General features: G+C 36.9%; 1 long non-coding RNA gene across 1 annotated transcript in view; it reads left to right on the top strand.

Moving 5' to 3' along the window:
* The first annotated feature begins 2,293 nt into the window (after positions 1 to 2,293).
* LOC103103184 (uncharacterized) overlaps positions 2,294 to 19,107 on the top strand; it is a 40,009-nt gene continuing 23,195 nt past the window's right edge. Inside the window, exons 1-3 of the long non-coding RNA XR_457370.2 lie at positions 2,294 to 2,748; positions 6,606 to 6,675; positions 12,289 to 12,454. This is a non-coding gene — a long non-coding RNA (uncharacterized LOC103103184). The remainder of the gene's footprint in view (positions 2,749 to 6,605; positions 6,676 to 12,288; positions 12,455 to 19,107) is intronic.

The following is a 19,107-nucleotide window of genomic DNA, read 5'->3' on the forward strand; positions in this document are numbered from 1 at the left end:
AAGAGATAATAAGGAAAAAGACTTGTACAAGAATATTCATAGCTGTGCTCTTTGTGGTGGCCAAAAATTGGAAAATGAGGGGATGCCCATCAATTGGGGAATGGCTGAACAAATTGTGGTATATGTTGGTGATGGAATACTATTGTGCTCAAAGGAATAATAAAGTGGAGGAATTCCATGGAGACTGGAACAACTCCAGGAGTTGATGCAGAGTGAAAGGAGCAGAACCAAGAAAACACTGTACACAGAGACTGATACACTGTGGTACAATAGTATGTAATGGACTTCTCCATTAGGGTCAATGCAATGTCCCTGAACAAGCTGCAGGGATCTAAAAAACACTATCCACAAGCAGAGGATAAACTGTGGGAGTAAAAACACCGATGAAAAGCAACTGCTTGACTGCAGGGGTGGAGGGGATATGACTGAGGAGAGACTCTAAATGAACACTCTAATGCAAATACCAACAACACAGAAATGGGTTCGAATCAAGAACACATGTGATAGATACCCAGTGGAATCGCCCGTCAACTATGGGAGAAGTGGGGGGGGGGGGGGAGGAGGAAAAGAAAATGATCTTTGTTTCCAATGAATAATGTTTGGAAATGACCAAATAAAATAATGTTAAAAAAAAGGTATCTTCAAAGTAAATATCCTTTTCCAAAAGCTAATTGATGTGAAGTAGTGAAGGGAAGAGTGCCAGTTACTGTCTTCTAATAGTGAGAACATAGCCAGTAGTTCAAGCCAATGACTTTAGAGAGGAAACAACCTCAACCCTTTTAGAATACCCTAGAGCCCTGCCTCAGGGGCACAAATAGCAGCTCAATTTGCTCTACTGAGATGGATGAGTCCAGGCTTAGAAATTAATTTATGAGTTTGAGAGCTCTCCCTAGATTGATGATTAGGAAAAAAGCACTTGCCAACTACTCCAAAATTCTTGAAGAAGATAACCACCAAAAAGAAGATCCAGGAAAGCCTGAATTGTTTTATCAGATGACCTAACTGGGAGTTGTTTGCACAATGCAGAGCTGGGGTAGAATGGAAAATGCCAAATCAACAGTCCTGCAAATTGTGTTATATTCTAAATTTAAAAGTATTAGCCTTTAAGGAGAATATAATAATAGTTATGTTAAGTTACTCAATTCTGTTTTATTTTGTTCCATTAACTTGCACTCTGTGGCTGTATTCATTAGCATTTCTTTTATGTGTAGGAAATAAATACGTGCTCCATACCTGATTTATCCAATGGGTTGTGAACCTTTAACCTCTTTTGGGAGACTTTGGACATGAATCAAAACCATAGTTTTAAATAATGATTCCCCTAGGGTGATTGGACTGGGGTTTGACAAGCTGAATGAAGAGTGAAGGGGAAAAAAGTGACCTTAATTCCTCTCATTAGAGATGAGGCTTCCCCCACATTGAACTGAGCCCAGACCAGAAACTGAGACTATTTATTAAGTGCTGTAAACCTCAAATATTTATAGAATTCAATTTGATTGAGATGCAAATTGTACTAACTGGTCTCTGAGAATTTCTCCCAACAGTTTTCCTTTTTCAGCTCTGAGATCCCATCAAATATAGAGAATGTTGACTTTGCAATCAGAGGATGCCTGTCACTTTCATTTCTCTTGGCCTCCGTAGTCTTATGTGTAAAATAAAGATGCTGGACTATGTGCCTTAAGGGTTTCTCCCAGTTCTAGTTATGGTCCCACATTATGATCATGAGATCCCATTTCTTTTTCGTGAGAGAGATATCCTACTTTTTATACCACTTGATCATCGATGTGACTGGAAAGATGTGGTTTGTTGTAGAAAATAGACTGCAAGAGTTGGCCTGTTAGGGGGCAGCAGAGTAGCCCAGTGGATTGAGAGTCAGGCCTAAAGATGGGAGGTCCTAGGTTCAAATCTGGCCTCAGACACTTCCTAACTGTGTGACCCTGGGCAAGTCACTTAATCTCCATTGCCTAGCCCTTACCACTCTTCTGCCTTGGAGCCAATACACAGTACTGACTCCAAGATGGAAGGTAAGGGTTAAAAAAAAAAGTCTGCCTGTTGCTTTGTTACTTTTTTCTCAGCAGTTTTCTAACCCCCTGGGTCAGAGTAATGGAAATGAACTTTCCTTTCCTGAAGGAAACTTCCTCCTTTTAAAAAAATCTTGAAAAGCAGCAACAGAGTACTTTTCAGATCCAATTGCCTCCAGGACAGATTTGTTTTGTGTAATATTTGTTTAGGTGCACCCTGAACTGTGAGTAGGAGTTTTTGCACCCGGGGCAATCATTACATTAAACACATCCAGGGCATGAATCACAAAGAACCAGGCAGGGCCAGGAACTATTCCTAGGAACAGAGACTTTAGGACATCCTCTAGCCACTGCTAAGAGGTCACCCCAGGCAGAGAGGAAGCCTGCCATGTGGTAACTGCTTATTTTCACTCATTATTTCTGGTAACTTGGTCATTAAAGTTACTTGTTTCACCATGATTGACAGCTGAAAAAACCTATTTATGTATATATATATATTTGCAAACTTTGACATGTAAATGCTCATGCTAGGAATTTAACAATCAGCTCTTGCTAGCTAATTCAAGGTGGGTCCAGCACATCCCTAGGGTTTATCAGACAGGGGACTGGCATGGTCAAACCTCATGAAATGCCTCAGAAATCTCATTCTGGCAGCTGTAGAGAGTATGGATTGAAGAGGAGAGAGGCTTGCAGTGGGAGAGAATTACCGTCCATTACAATATTCCAGGTAAGAGGTGCTAAACTAGGGTGGTAAGCAAAGAGAAAGGGACAGTTGTGGAAGATGTCTAGGGAGTAGAACTGGCTCCTGATTGGCTATGTGGGGAGGGGAATAGTGAAGAGTCAAGAAGGGATCAGAGGTTGAAAACTTAGATAAGTAGAAATATGGTGATGTTCTTGATAGAAATAGGAAAGTTAGAAGGAAGAGTAAATTTGGAGAGAAAGATAAATGGATGTCCATTGCTTGGGCAATGACAAACTATAGTAAACAACTCTAATGGAATATTATTGTACCACATGAACAACAAACATGTATTAAGTGCCTATTTTGTGCCAGGCACTGTGCTAAGCATTGGAGTGTCAAAAAGAGGCAAACAATAGGACCCTGCCCTCAAGAAGCTTTCAATCTAATGGGCAAGGAGACAGCAAACAAACAAACAAATATATATAAAACTAAGGAGAAAGCACTTGAATTAAGAGGAGTTGGAGAAAGTTTCCTGAAGAAGATGAAATGTTAGTTGGTACTAAAAAGAAGTCAGAGGGGATGATTCAATATTAGGAAAACAAGGGCAGCTGGGTGGCTCAGTGGATTGAGAGCCAGGCCTAGAGACAGGAGCAAATCTGGCCTCAGATACTTCCTAGCTGTGTGACCCTGGGCAAGTCACTTAACCCCCATGGCCTAGCCCTTACTGCTCTTTTGCCTTAGTACCAATACACAGTATTGATTCTAAAACTGAAGATTTTCTTTTTAAAAGAAAAGGAAAGATTCAACTCCTCAAAAAAAAAAACCAACTTAAAAAAAAGTCAAGGAGATCAGTAGTCTGAGCAAAGGAGCCAGAGTGTGTCTCATCTGAGATATTCAGAGAAATATGCATGAATTTGATATAGAGCAAAGAGAGCAAAACCAAACAAACAATGCACACAGTGACCAAAATGACCAGTGACCCCTAACATCAAACAGATGTTTTGGGAAAAGGGAGTGGAAAGTGGGCTTCAAGCCAATACCCTTTACATCCCAATTAAAAACAAAATAAAACAAAAAAATACTTCAAAGTATCATGAAAGAATATGAGGAGTTGGAAGGGGTCTTAGTTATTATATAGTCCAACTCCTTTCCTATTCACAGGCTCAGGTCCCACCAATCATAACCTCTGACTTCTCTCCTATCATTAGGGGAATCCTATGAGACAAGATTCAGCACCATGGTTCAACTGTCCTCTATCCAACATTGTTCACCTGGTCCCACTTCTGTTCTTTTCTTTCTTTCTTTTTCAAAAATAGAATTTATTCCCAGGTATTTTTTTTCTTCCTTTTCTTCCCCTCCCTGTACCATAGACGGCAATACTGAACAAAAAGATATATTTGTATCAATTGTGTCTTTCATGTTTCTATTTATCTGTTCATATCTGGAGGTGGACATTCACAAGTTATTCTTCAAATATTAATTTTGTAGCAGAACATAATGTTCTCTTAGTTCTATTCATTTCACTCTTCATTATTTCATGTAGATCTTTCCAATTTTTAAGAAAATTAACCTACTCATCATTTCTTAAGGTGCAGGAGTATTCCATCATTCAATTTCCAGTTCTTTGCCACCACAAAGAGAGCTGCCATAAATATTTTGGAACACACAGATTCTTTTCCTTTTCTCCTGATTTCCTTGGGAAAAAGACCCAACCATGGCATTGTAGGGCCTAAGGGCATACACAATTTTATAACTCTCTGGGCACAATTCCAAATTGCTCTCCAAAGCAGGTCACAGTTCCACCAACAATATATTAATGTCCCCATTTTTCCACATCCCCTCCAACATTTGTCATTTGGCCCTTTTATCATTTTAGCCAATTTAAGAGGTTTGAAATGATATCAGAATTGTTTGATATGTGTTTCTCTAGTCAGTAGCTATTTAGAGAATTTTTTCATATATCTACATATGATTTTGATTTCTTCATCCCAAAACTCTCTGTTTAATATCTTTTGACCATTTATCAATTGAGGGATAGCTCTTATTTCTGTAAACCTGAAAAAAATTCTTTGTATATTTTAGAAACAAAACCTCTATGTGAGAAATTCTATTAAAAATTTCCCCTCTGTTTTCTGCTTTCCTTCTAATCTTGGGTATAGAAATTTTATTTGTACAAGCCTTTTAAATTTAATGTAATCAAAATTATCTATTTTACATCTCAAAATGTTCTCCATCTCTTGTTGACTCATAAATTCATCTCCTATCCATAAATCTAATACGCAATATATTTCCTATTTTTCTTATTTGCTTACGACATCTTCTTTTATGTCTAGGTCATGGATCCATTTTTATTTTATCTTAGCAAATGTTGTAAGATATTGGTCTATATCTAGTTTCTGCCAGAAACTACTTCCTAAGTATCCCAGCAATTCTTAGCAAATAGTGAGTTCTTATTCCCCAAACTTGGAAATACAAGATTACTATCATCTTTTTACTATTGTTTGTCTCTTCTGTTCCACTCATCTACCTTTCTATTTTTTAGCCAATACCAGATCATTTTGGTCTTTACTGCTTTATAATCCACCTTTGTTCTGAACATGAGATCATTGGACTCTATCCTGCTAATAGCTACTAGAAATGGCAAGACAATAGTAGTCCTGTCCTGATTTCTTCTCTGAGCACAGCCTTCTTTTTGACTTTCTCTACTTAAGCATTATTTCTACTTCTTAAATCAATCTATCAGGAACTGAAGTAGGAGGTTCTAAATTAGCCATGCAACCTTGGGCTTTAGCCTTTCTTTACAAGGTTTAGTTTCTTCATCTGTAAAATAAATGGGTTGAACTAGATGTACTCTAAAGTGTCTACACTTTTATTTTTTTTAAAAACATCATCGCTACCATTCATATGTAACTTTAAGGTTTGCAGAGCACATGCAAATATCATCTCTTCCTATAGTCACAACAACCCTAGGAAGTAGATGCTATTATTTTCCCCATTTTACAGATTACACAACCAGAGCTTAAGTGACTTGCTCAGTATCACACCACTATTTAAGTATCTGTGGCCTGATTTTAACACTGGTCTTCCTGACTCCAAGTCCAGCCCTCTATCCACTGTACCACCTACCTGCCTTTTAAATTGTGTCTTATTATAAATTTAAGAGTTAAATTTGCTTAGTCTCTATTTGCATCTAAGTAAATTAATTTGCCCAAAATCACACAGAACAAAGGCCATAGAGTAATAAGAATAATAATAAAGTATCACAAAAAGATAGTTTGCAGAATTAGTATGTTAGATTCCATGATTTTCCTCCTTGAAACTATGGCCTCGTAGTCAGGAAGACTTGAGTTCAAATCTGACCTTTCATATATGTGATGGACTTTGGGCAAATTATTTAATCTTTCAATGCTTCAGGCAACCTTTTAAGACTTATACAAGTGGCAGCAGCTGCTAGCTGCTTAGATAGAAGGAATTCCTTCAAGGAGGTTTCTGGTCCAACTTAAAAAAAAAATCACAGCTTTTTTTCAGTCCCTCCTCAAAGTCCCCAAAATTGTTAACTATTCATTTAAATTCATGTTTTCGTATGTAATTGTACTTAGGATGTACCCCATTCTTTTGATTCTGCCTTTTAAAATTTCACATTATTTCATCTTTCCAGATTTTTATATTCTTCAAACTTGTCTGTCTTAATTGCTTTACAGGATTTCATTCTATTTCATTATTCCCCTATTTAGGACATTCATTGTGCCTAGGGTTTTTTTTATTATTATTATTGTTTTATTTTGCAATTGCATAAGATGTTTCTATGGAAATTCTCTAATTCTTTTGTCTAGGCTTTGACTTACTTACGCAAGTACCACCACATGAGACCATTTCATCCTCTCCCTTCTCCTCTACCCTAGCTCCAGCTTCTTCTATGAGAAATCCAATTCCTGCTACAGTGAAAACCTGCCAATCCTTGTGGCTGAGAAGGTAAATGAATGATCTCGAAGAGGCTCTGGAGATGTGTTGCCATGGAAGCCCTGGGAGGATTGTTATTCTTATCCTGGATCTGGTACTAAATAATAATAACTCACATTTATATGATACTTGATAATCACAAGGAGTTTGATGTCAATGCTCATATTTGATCTTCACAACAATCCTATGAGGCAAGTAGTTATTTCTCTTCCTAATGGAGATTGGCAAATTGAGGCTCAGAGAGTCTAATTACTTGCCCAAGGTCACACAGAACAAAGGCCATCGAATAATACTATTTCAGGCTCTAGGGACCATGTAATCCTAACATGTCATTTTACTTTTTTTTTTAACTCTTTTCCTTCTGTCTTAGAACTGATACCTAGTATCCATTCCAAGGCAAAACAGAAGCAAAGATTAGGTAATTGGGGTTAATTGACTTACCCAGGGTCACACAGCAAGGAGGTGTTTGAGACCAGACTTCCTGTCTCTAGACCTGGTTCTCTATCCTCTGAGCCATCTAGTTGCCCTGAAATGTTTCATCTTAGAGTTTAGGAAACTGAGGTCCATAAGGTCTCTAAAGTGTCCCTAAAGTCACCCAAGTTATAAGGGACATTCATATTCTGAATGCAGAACTGGAACTCATTTCCATTTTACCATGCTGTCTCCCAAAAGAGTATTGCATAGAGCCCAGGTCTTATGGCTGATCTTAGTTTTAGAGCTGGAAGGCATATCAGGAATCACTTTGTCCAATCTCTTAATTTTCTGGCCAAATCCAATGCTCTTTAACTGATGCCAAAAGGGTATTGGGGGTAAAGCAAGAACAGGTTAAATGAGTGGTTGTGATCTTGGTCAGCAAAAGGATTAGAGGGAATGAGAAGAGACAGAAATACTAGACTCAAGGAATGCCAGAAGGAAACTCTTCACTCACACCCTTCACAGCTGGCATATTTTCATTCCCTCCCACCCTCTTCCACTTGCTCTTTTAGCAGCAAGTATATTCAAATGTCCACAGGCACGAAAGACATTTTTTCCCAGCTCTTGTTCTGACCCAGACGCTTTACTCATCAATCATTATGTTCATTTCCTTGTTCTTTTTTGGTTTGTTTTATTGATATTTTGTGTTTTTCATATCCCTGTCATTTCTCAACAACTCCCTTTTCTCCCATACCCTTAGAGCCTTCTGTGCTAGCAAAGATGAGAAGTAGGGCAAAGCAAACCATCATAGTGATCATGCTGGGAAGCTCATGGAGCATTCCACCTCAAAGGTCCAAATCTTTCTAAAGAAGGGAAATGTACTCCCTCATTGGTCTTCTAAAATCAAGGTTTATCATTGCATTGCAACTGAATTCTGATGCCTTCTAAGTTTCATTTATTTTTTTATCATTTTGGACATTGTTTGCATTGTTCTCTTGGGTCCACTCTCTTGGTTCTGGATCAGATTCAGAATGTTTCTCTAAATGCCTCAGACTTGGCTCCCAATATTCTCTCTGGCTATCCCCATGTTTGGAATGCTCTTCCTTCTTCACTCTGACTACTGAGCTTCCTGACTTCTTTGAAGTTCCAACGAATATTCCACCTTTGACAGTAAACTTTCTCCAAACCCTCTTAGAGTACCTTCTCTCTGTTAGTGATTTCATTTTTATCTCATATTTAGATTGTTTTACATATATATGTTTGCATATTGTCTCCCTGCTCATTAAATTGTAAGCTCCTGAGGACAGGGGCTATTTTTTGCCTCTTTTTGAGCCCCCAATGCTTAGCACAGTGCCTGGCACAAAATAGGCACTTAATACATGTTTGTTGGTCATTTGGTACAATAATATTCTGTCATATATGTTTACTATAGTTTGTCACTTCCCCTGGACATCCGCTTATCATCTTTCTCTCCATATTTACTCTTCCTTCTAACTTTCCTATTTCTATCAAGAACATCACCATCCTTCTACTTATCTAAGTTTTCAACCTCTGATTCCTTCTTGACTCTTCACTATTCCTCTCACCACATAGCCAATCAGGAGCCAGTTCTACTCCCAAGACATCTTCCATAATTTTCCCTTTCTCTTTGCTTACCACCCTAGTTCAGGCTCTTATCATCTCTTACCTGGAATATTGTAATAGCCTCCTAATTGCCCCCCACTCTCCCACTTCAAGTTTCTCTCCTCTTTACTTCATTTCCCATAAAGCTGCTAAGGTGATATTTCTGAGGCATAGGTTTGACCATGCCAGTCCCCTATTTAATAAATTCTAGGGATGTACTGGATACATCTTAAACTGTCTAGCAAGAGCTGATTGTTAAATTTCCAGTGTGAGGATTTGTAGCACAAAAGCTGGCAAATGCTACAAATCAAAGCTTAATATATTGTCTTCTTAGTTGTCTAGACTTAAGAGAAAATATTAATAATGTAGATTAAACTTAAAGGAGTGTCATGATTACATTTTTTTTTCCCCAGAGAATCTGTGGTTAAACCATTATCAGCATAGTGCTAGATAAACTCCAGTGGCTCTATATTAGCTCTAGGAACAAATGCAAATTCCTCTGTTTGCTATTTAAAGCTCTTCACAACATAGTTGCAACATATCTTCCTAGGCTATGACTTTAGCACACTTCATAGTCCAAATGAACTGGCCTAATTTTTGTCCCTCATACGTGACATTCCAACTTCTCAACATTCTATCTCTAGCCTTGGTACAGTGCCAACCTGAGTTCAAATCTGATGTCAGACACGTAGTAGCTATATGGCCCTAGACAAGTCACTTAACCTCTGTCTGTTTCAATGAGGGTAACAATGGTATCCATGAGAATCAAACAAAATAATTACAGTGTTAGGTACATAGGAAGCACTACTGCAGCACCCTGTTTTATGACATCAAAACCCAGAACCTTTGTATAAATTGAAAATCATACATAAGAGGAACCCCCAGGGCTTTAACCAGTATTACATACACATACCAAGCCACTTGGTGACTTTCCTTATTTTTGTAGACTTATTAGAACAACCAATTACTCTTTTCCCTTGGAACCATTATTAACAACTAAATAGTAATGGCTAATGAAACAAAGAGAAGCACTGCTCTGACAGGGATACAACTTGTTACAAAAGAGAATTTTGGACAAAGACTAACACTGGAGCTAAGGTTTGGCACAAAACAATGGGACGACTCACACTAGGGGAATAAGTGTGATTAGGTGAACTGCTTGGGAAAATGGTGCAAATTTAGTGGGTAATTTTAAAATTGTATTTACGTATTTTTCTGCCTTTATTTTTTCTCTATTGCCAATCATATGTTGAATTCACATGAAATGAAGTCCTACTTTATGTAAATATTAGCTATTATTATTATTATTAAGTCTTAGGTTCTTCCAAAGTTCAATTCAAATGCTACCTCCTATTTAAAACTTTTACTGACCCCTGCCAGCTGCTAATTTAACTTACTGCTACATTACCTAGTATTTCTCTTGTATATGTTTTGCATGTACTTTTTTGTGTATGTAGCAGTGGGTGACTGAGACTTGAGCAAAAAAGCTGAAAGTCTAAAGGGCTGAAGAACAGAGATAAAAGGAGAGGCTTTCAGATGCAAAATAGACATTCCCCAAGCTAGAAAGGGTCCGGAAGCTTGAATGGCTTAGGTATATAATGAAAAGTCCAGGGAACAAAACAATGAACTTGCTTTTAGAGCACTGGCTGCATCCAGACTAGTTCTTACATAGAATCTAAGTAAGATCCCCAGGGTAGTATGAGCCTGAACTAAAGCCAGGTAGTGGATCACTGAGGGTAGGGCTTTAAGTCCGGAAGAATTGTCATATTAAAGAGCCTAGACTTCATCCAGCTCCTGTCTGGATGGGACAAGCCACTTCAGAGCTGAGATTCAGAGGGAGTCAAAGAGAAGAGGCTTCTGTTGATCCTTAGCTCAGGGTCACTACCTTAGTTGAAAGAACTCTATAGCACTCTAAAAAGAGCTCTATCACTCCTAACAGGAAAAAAAAAAAAGCCCAGAGTACTACTCAGATGAACTAGTGGAAAAGATTATACCCATCAAAGCAAACCCAGGGAGTCTACTAGATTGACATGTCCCTAAGAGGTGCTGTGCCCTGAAAAGAGCTCAGTAGCCAAGTTATCTTTCCTGCTCAGAGTGGTGGCAGCAAAGCAAGAACAAGGAAGCCTGGCTGGTCCAGGCAGGCAGAAGCTAAACTCAGTAAAGAACCAGAATAGCTCAGAATAACCCACTTGACCCAGGCCAGTAGCAGATTGTCCATTGGTCATGATACTGCTTTCAATGACAAACAAGTTCATCCCACATCCAGAGGAGGTATTATGTCCTGAAAAGAATCAGTCTAGGTGACTAGCAAAGAAATTCATCCATCACTGATATCATACTCTATAGCAAATGTCCTGAGGAACCTCTAGAGAGGGAAAGGACATCAAGGCTCTGCAGTTCTGGAACTGTGGATTAGCATTGCTTTGTGTGCTCCTCATAATGTGTCTCATTACATTATATTTTAAGTTCAGGGCTCTTTTTCCCTTCGTGGAATATTGGTGTTGGGAAAGGTAGGGAGGAGATGCTTATTGTAACTCTTGTTCTTGCCACACCCCTGGAGTAAATGCCTTTTCTAAATAACTCAATCTACTGTCTTATTATTATATAGAAACACACCAATGGGGGCTCATGAGCTAAAGGATAGTCGATCACAAGATTACCCATAGAACTCTCAAAATGATAGTAGCCCCAAATCTTGAGATCCAACTTGTCAATGCCAGCATGAATTGGGTGAGTGTGTCTGATAGGAAAGGTACACAAACACACATACACACATGCATGCATGCACACTCATACACACAGAATACTTATTTTATACATATTTGTATGCATACATGTTGTCATCCCTGAAAGAATATAACCTTCTTGAGATCAGAGACTATTTAATTTATGTATTTTGATCCCGTAGGCCTAGTGCATTGCCTGGAATTTATTAGGTATTTAAATACTTGTTGATTAATTTGTTTCTATGGGTAATGAGAGGTCTTGGGTTCAAATTTGGATTCAGACACTTCCTAACTTTGTGACCCTGGGTAAGTCACTTGATATCAATTGCTCAGTTCTTACCTCTTTTCTATTTTGGAACTAAAACTCAGTATTAATTTTAAGATAAAAGGTGAGGGATTAAAAAAATTGTTTCAAGGTTTTTTTGGGTTTTTTTTGCTATCATAAAATTTGCTTCTATAAATGTTTTGGTACCTTCTTCTCTGTTGCTGGACTCCTTGCCAATATATTCCTGATAATTGGATTGTTGGGTCCAATGGTATGAATAGTTTTGTTACTTTTTTTGTGTTTCTTCATAAATTCCAAATTGCTTTCCAGACCCATTGGACCAATTCATATTTCCACAGTCAGTGTGCCTGACTTCCCATAGTCATTACAATTTTCACTTTTTCCATCTTTTATCATCTTTGCCCCAGTTCTTCTTAACCTACCCATTCCTCCCCCTCTAACTGTATTGCTATGCTAAAGCTCTTGTGCAGGACCCATTTCATCTTCATCTTCACGTAGTTCATATGTAAAAACTCTCATCAGTGGTGCCACTACAGATATGATCTGACAACCAGATCCAATTCTTTTTCTTCTCAGGTCCATCTATAGAGATGAAGGCAACTTTGATATCACAGGGAATGCAGAGAAAGGATAGGTCTGGGATGAGCTCAGAGGTAAAGGAGAGACATATATTCTCATATGACCTAGGGAGAAGACTTTACAAAGATGGAGCCATCAAAAAGAAAAAAGAGAAATTCTCAAAGTGAGTAGAATTTCTTTCTTGTCTACCACATCTCTTTGTAATATTTAAGTTAACCAGATAAAGAGAAGATGGAAAGGTATGCAAGAATGAACTATAGGAAACTTAAGAAAAATGTACTGCCCTGGAATGGTCCCTTGAGATCTTTCCCTTTTCTCAGTCACTCCTACCTTGGAAAAGTAGATTTTGAATTAGAGGACCTGAATACAAATCCTATCTCTGCCATATAACAATCCTGGTGCAATCTTAGGCAAGTCACTTAAATTATGAGCCCCAGAGGTAGTTAGATTTCTCCGTGGTTAGAGCCAGGTCCAGAGATGGGAGGTCCTGGGTTCAAATCTGACCTAGACATTTCCTAGCTGTGGGACTTTGGGTAAGTCATTTAACCCCAATTTCCTAGCCCTTGCCACTCTTCTGCCTTAGAACTGATACTTAGTATTGATTCTAAGATAGAAGGTAAGGGTTTTGAAAAAAAAAAACCCTTATATGTCTCAGTTTATACTGGAAAAGGAGATGGCTGGTCTATATGACCTCCAAGATGTCATCAAATTCTAAATTTGTGACTACTAAAAGTCCTGATATCACAGGGTGGGAAGTGTCCAAATGTAAGCCCAAGAGGGAAACAGGAGTTTGTTGATGATCTAAACTAAAACTATAAAGTTCTGGAGCCAGTATTAACCAGCTCTTGAGAGTTGATTATTGTATTTTCATTATGAACATTTATGGCTCAGAAATCTGAAAAAGCTACAAACTATGGTTTCAATTATTTATTTACCCAGTGGAACGCTATCTGCTTTCTCTCTGTGTCTGTCTGTCTAAATCTGGCACTTGAGCTGAGGCTTGAAGGATCTTGGGGTTCCACAAGGCAGAACTGAGGAGAGAGGAGGTTCCAGACATGTTAGACAGTTTGTGCAAAAACCTGAAGGTAGAAACTAGGTTTGGTGATAAATGCCTATGGTCCCTGCTCCTGGTAAAGCAGTTGAGGCTGGTGGATCACTTGAGTTTAGGGATTCCAAGCTGTAATAGGGATAAAACCAATCAGCTATCCACATTACATCAGGCACTGATATGAGTGAGCCTGCTAGTAAAGAGTAACATCATAATGCCTGAGAGGGACACACCAAATGGGAAACACAAAACAGGTTAAAACAGAGCTGATGCAAGCTGATCAGCTTTGGTATTGGATCCTTGATTAGCCACTTTATTTCCACTCAAGGAGTGACAGGGAGTCTCAGTCTCAAAAAAACAAACAAAAAAGCCCAACCAACAACATGGTGGCGACATATGGAATGTCATGAATGTGGAACAGCCAGTAAGCTGGTTTGACTAGAGTTTAAATTTTCTAAAGGAAATAATTTCATACTGTGTTATTAGTCTGAAAAGTTAGAGCAGACTCAGATTATAAAGGACTTTAAATACCTAAAGAATTTGCATTTTATGGTAAAGTCAATAGGGAACCACTGAAGCTTCTTGAGTTGGGGACTGAACTGGTGAGACCTGTACTTTAGGAATATCAATTTAATAGCTCTATAGAGGATGGATTTGAGAAGAGAAAGACTAAATCCAGAGAAACCACCTAGAAGGCTATTCCAAAAATCCCTGCAGAGTGAAGAAAGTCTAGACCAGGGCAGTTGTGTAAGTAGTGAGAAGAGAATGGACATGTGAGATGTTGAAGAAATAGAATCTAGACTTGGTAACTGAATGGATAGTAAACATTAGAGAATAAAGAATTAAGGATGATTCCTAGTTTATGAACCCAATCACCTAGAAGAATGGTGATACCTCCCACAAGTTAGGAGGAGGGGGAAACGGAATAAGTACCAGTATGGGCTTTTTTTGTTTGAGAAGTGTATGGGATAGGATCCATCAAGCAAGCAGTCAGAGATGCTTACTTTTCCCCAAATGGTATCTCTGCAATTACTCCCTTCTATCTCTATGTTCTAACAAGCCACTCCCATTGGGTAGCTGTCATTGAGCATCTCTCCTCTCTTTTCCCACCTGTCACATGCCCTCACTGGAGCAATGAGAAGGCTTAGCAGCCATCTAGCATTGATAAATTCTAGGCTTCCCTACTAGCAGCCCAGCAAGCAATGTTCTTTCCTTTCCTTGTATCAACAAGTAGTATATAAGACCTAACAACTGACCACCTTTATGCTGTAAATCTGGTCACAGTACATGCTTGGCAATTAGTTTTACATGTTCATTCATTCATTTTATATTTCTTTTTTTTTAACCTTTCCTTTTTGTCCTACTAATAACTTGAGGACGGAAAGACATGGGTTAGGCAACAGGGTTAAGTGACCTACCCAGTCACACACCCAGAAGTGTCTGAGGCCACATTTGAACCCCAATCCTCCTGACTCCCGGGTGGCTATCTACAGTGCCACCTAGTTGCCCTGGTTTTATATTTCATTTGATTTTCATGATACGTTTTGTTGAAACATTTCATTAAAAACCTCAGTGCACTCATACTGGAGTCCCCTGCAATGTAGAGTCCCTGAAAACAGTTCAATAGAACAGATCAATAGCAATGATCACTGATAATTCATGCAACCTTAGGCTTTAATAATTTGCCACTTGGCAAAAGAACATAATGTGCTTTCTAGATGAGTATCATTGTCATTGTCATCCAATGTTCCTGCCTAGGGCTTTGTTGCATTTTAAATGTCTTCCTGTAGTTACAGTCAGTCTGCATATTGTTCTATTAGATTGCTTCATTCATTCCACATATATTCACATGAGTCTTCCTGTAATTTATTACATTTTGTTCAACCAAATCTTAGGGCATATGGTTTATTTCCAACTTTTTTGCTCTGATAAATACCGTTGGCAGTAACAATAATGATAATAATGATTATAATGATGATGATAACATTTATACAGCTCTTTAAAATTCATGCTATACTTTACAAATATTCTCTCACTTAATTTTCACAATTGTCCTGGGAGGTGGATGCTATTATTATTATCTGTAGATCAAAAAACTAAGGTAGGGGCAGCTGGTAGCTCAGTGGATTGAGAGCCAGGCCTAGAGACAGGAGATCCTAGGTTCAAATTTGGCCTCAGACACTTCCCAGCTGTGTGACCCTGGGCAAGTCACTTAACCCCCATTGCCTAGCCCTTACCACTCTTCTGCCTTGGAACCAATACATAGTATTGATTCCAAGACAGAAGGTAAAGGTTTAATCAAAAAAAAGAAAAAACTAAGACAGAGAGATATTAAATTATTTACTCAGGATTTCATAGCTATAAATAAGACCAAATGAATTTGAACTCAGGTCTAGCACCCTAGATATTATACCATCCATTTGTCTCTTATGTAGACACATTTATAGTACTCAGAATATATTTTCATGCAGATAATTCTTTTTTGTGATTAATATCCTTTCTGAAATACAAACTCAATAGTGGAGGGGAGGGGGGACAGCTAGGTGGCTCAGTGGCCAGAGTGCAGCAGATCTAAAAATAGGAGATTCTGGGTTTCCTCTACTTCCCTATCATGATTTTTAAGACATAAGTATCACCTTCTTTGAAATTACTTATCATTCCCCCCCCCCCTCCTCAGTATTCAATTACTTATAGTAGAGCAAATGCAGAAAAGCACTTTACTATTTTATCATCCCCTTCCTGAAGGATAAAACTTGTTAATTTGTCTACCTTTTACCATTCTTCTGCCTTGAAACCAATACTTAGTACTGATTCTCAAAAAGAAGGTAAGGGTTTTGGAAAAAAAAAAAACCTCAATGGTAGGAAAAATAAACCAGAATATACAAAAAAAGTTTTAACTTTCCTTGAATAATTCTAAATAGTTAGACCATTTCATAGCTCCCCCTAGAGTAAATTAGTGTGCCTGTTTTCCTGCCTCCCTACCAACAATTAATTTTTCCATTTTTTGCCATCTTTTGTCAATTTGATCATTTTGAAATAGTAACTCATTTGTTTTCATTTCCATTTCTCTAGTTATTGGAATTCTTATAATTTTTAATGGTCATTGCTTTTTTGAATTTTTTATTCAGAACTGCTTATTATGTTCTTTAAGCATTGAGAAATGGCTCATATTGCAGATTTATAATTCCTTATTGATTTTGAATATCAGATTTTTATAAGAAATGTTCAGTAGACATCTTAAACTCAATATATCTAATATAAAATTCATTATCTATCCCTCAAGTCTTTCCTAATTCCTACATTCCCAATTACTAAAGAAGGTAACACTATCCCCCCAATCTCTTAGGTTTGCATTCTGAGTCATCCTAGATTATCAGTCTCTCATATCACATATCCAATCTGTTGCCAAGGCCCTCATTACCTTACATCTGGAGAATTCTAAGACCCTGCTAGTGGGCCTGTTTGCTTCAAGTCTCTCCTCACTGATCCAAACTCCAGCCACTAAAGTGCTTTCTAGTTTTTCCAGTAATTCTTGTTAAATAAAGAGTTCTCTCACAAGGACTTTGTGTTCTATTTTTTTTAATGAACGGATGTATGCACTTTTCTCTCATCTTGTCTAGATAAACTATTCCCCTAATCAACTTTTCTATTTTTAAAAACAATTCTGTATAATTTAGATGATTAATTCTTTATTATGTAACTTGAGGACTGGTAACATCAAGCCCCACTCATTCCTACTTAAAAAAAATAATTTTCCTAAAGAGCTTGACCTTTTGTTCCTCTAAATATATTTACTTATTTTTTACATTATATAATTGTATATAATTGTATAATTAATATAATAATAGAGTATATGTCTGTAGATTACTTTGAGTAATATCATAACTTTAAAAAAATTATATTGCAAGTCAGACCTAGAAATGGGAGGTTCTGGTTCAAATCTAGCCTCAGACATATTCTTGCTGTGTGACACCCTGGCCAAGTCACTTAACCCCCAATGCCTAGCCCTTATAACTCTTCTGCAATGGAACAAATAGATATATTGATTCCAAGATGGAAGGTAAGGGTTTAAAAAGGAAAACCGTATTGGCACAGAATAGCCATGAACATTAAATAGATTTGCATTTAAGTCTCCATTTATGTCTTTGAAAATTATTTTATATTTGCATAAATCCTATTTGTGGGTCTTGGTAGGTTCACTCTCATGCATTTAATGGATTTCATTATTATTCCAAATGCTCCTTTTCTTATGGCTTTTGTTAGCAATATGCATGTGATTTGTTTTGTTAATTTTTCTCTAAGATTTTAAAAATAAATCATATGATCCAAGATTCTGCTTTCTCTTTGACAACACTTATTCCTTTAATTTCTGTTTCTTATCTTTGTACTATAACTAGCCTTTATACTATTGTATTCTACAATAATTGTAATGGAAAACATGTTTTCTTTACTTTTGATCTAATTAGGAAAGCTTCTAGGACTCCTCCATTACAAATAGTGCTCATTTGTGGTTTTAAATGAATGCTTTTAGAAAGAAGAAAAAAAAATGAGTTGCTTTTGTTTAGATTAGGAAAAAGTCACTTTCTTTCTAAGCTTTTTAGTGATTTTTTAAAGAAATAAATTCTATATTTTACCAGTTTTTCTTCTATTTTTGTTTTTGTTTTTATTTTTATCACTATGAACTATCACATGAATTTTTTTCTAATACTGAACTATTATATTCCTAATAAAAATTGAATGTAGCCATAATGAATAATTATATGTACATATATATGAACATATATGTATATACATACAAACACATTTATACATATCTATATTTATAAATGTTGTTGTAATCCCTTGGCCAAAACCAGTTAAAATCTTTTACAATATTTAGTTAATATTTCTTTCTCTGTTTTAGCCTTCCCTGGTTTGGAAATCAAGACCATGTTTACCTTGTAGAAAGACTTTGATGGAGCACCTTCTTTCTCTATTTTCAAAAATAATTCATGTAGTACAGTTATTATTTGTTATTTAAATTATTTGTTATAAATCTACCTGGACTTTAAATCTGTTTGCTTTTTACAGAGAAGCCTATTGGTGGCTTGCTTAAATTATCTTTTGAAATTTGTCTTATGTTATCAATTTACTCTTTTAAAAATATTTTCATTTTACAATATTTGATATCTAATTTTCTTGACATTTTAATTTTTAAGAATGTTGATATTTGGTATTTTATAATTTTTGTAATTAGGGACAGGAGAAAGTAATAAGCATTTATATAGTGCCTACTATATGCCAGGCTCAGTAGCTCTAAAAAAAATATTATCTCATTTGAACCACAATGACTCTGAAAGATAGGTGCTATTGTTATCCCCATTTTACAGCTGAACTGAGGCAAACATGGGTTAAGTGACTTTTCTTGTGTTACACAGTTGGTAAGTATAAGAGCTGGATTTGAACAAAAGTCTTCCTGACTCTAGAACTAGGACTCTATCCACTGTGCTACCAGTTGCCTCAAAATTCACTAATTGTATTTGTTTTTTAATTGTTTTGCCATATACTTTGTTACATTAGTTTCAAATCATCTTATTTTCTCTCCATTTACTGTAATTTAAAAAAAAAATTTAAATCTTTTTTTTATCAACTTAGTTACTGTTATATCCATTTTATTAATCTTTTAAGGTGATTCTCAAAAATAATCTATATAGTACAGGTATTATTTGTTATAAATCCACCTTTTGCTATGTTTTCATTGCCTTCCTCCATTCTGACTACTACTCTAT

This window comes from Monodelphis domestica, chromosome 1 (assembly GCF_027887165.1).
Source record: "Monodelphis domestica isolate mMonDom1 chromosome 1, mMonDom1.pri, whole genome shotgun sequence".
NCBI classification, from domain to species: domain Eukaryota; kingdom Metazoa; phylum Chordata; class Mammalia; order Didelphimorphia; family Didelphidae; genus Monodelphis; species Monodelphis domestica.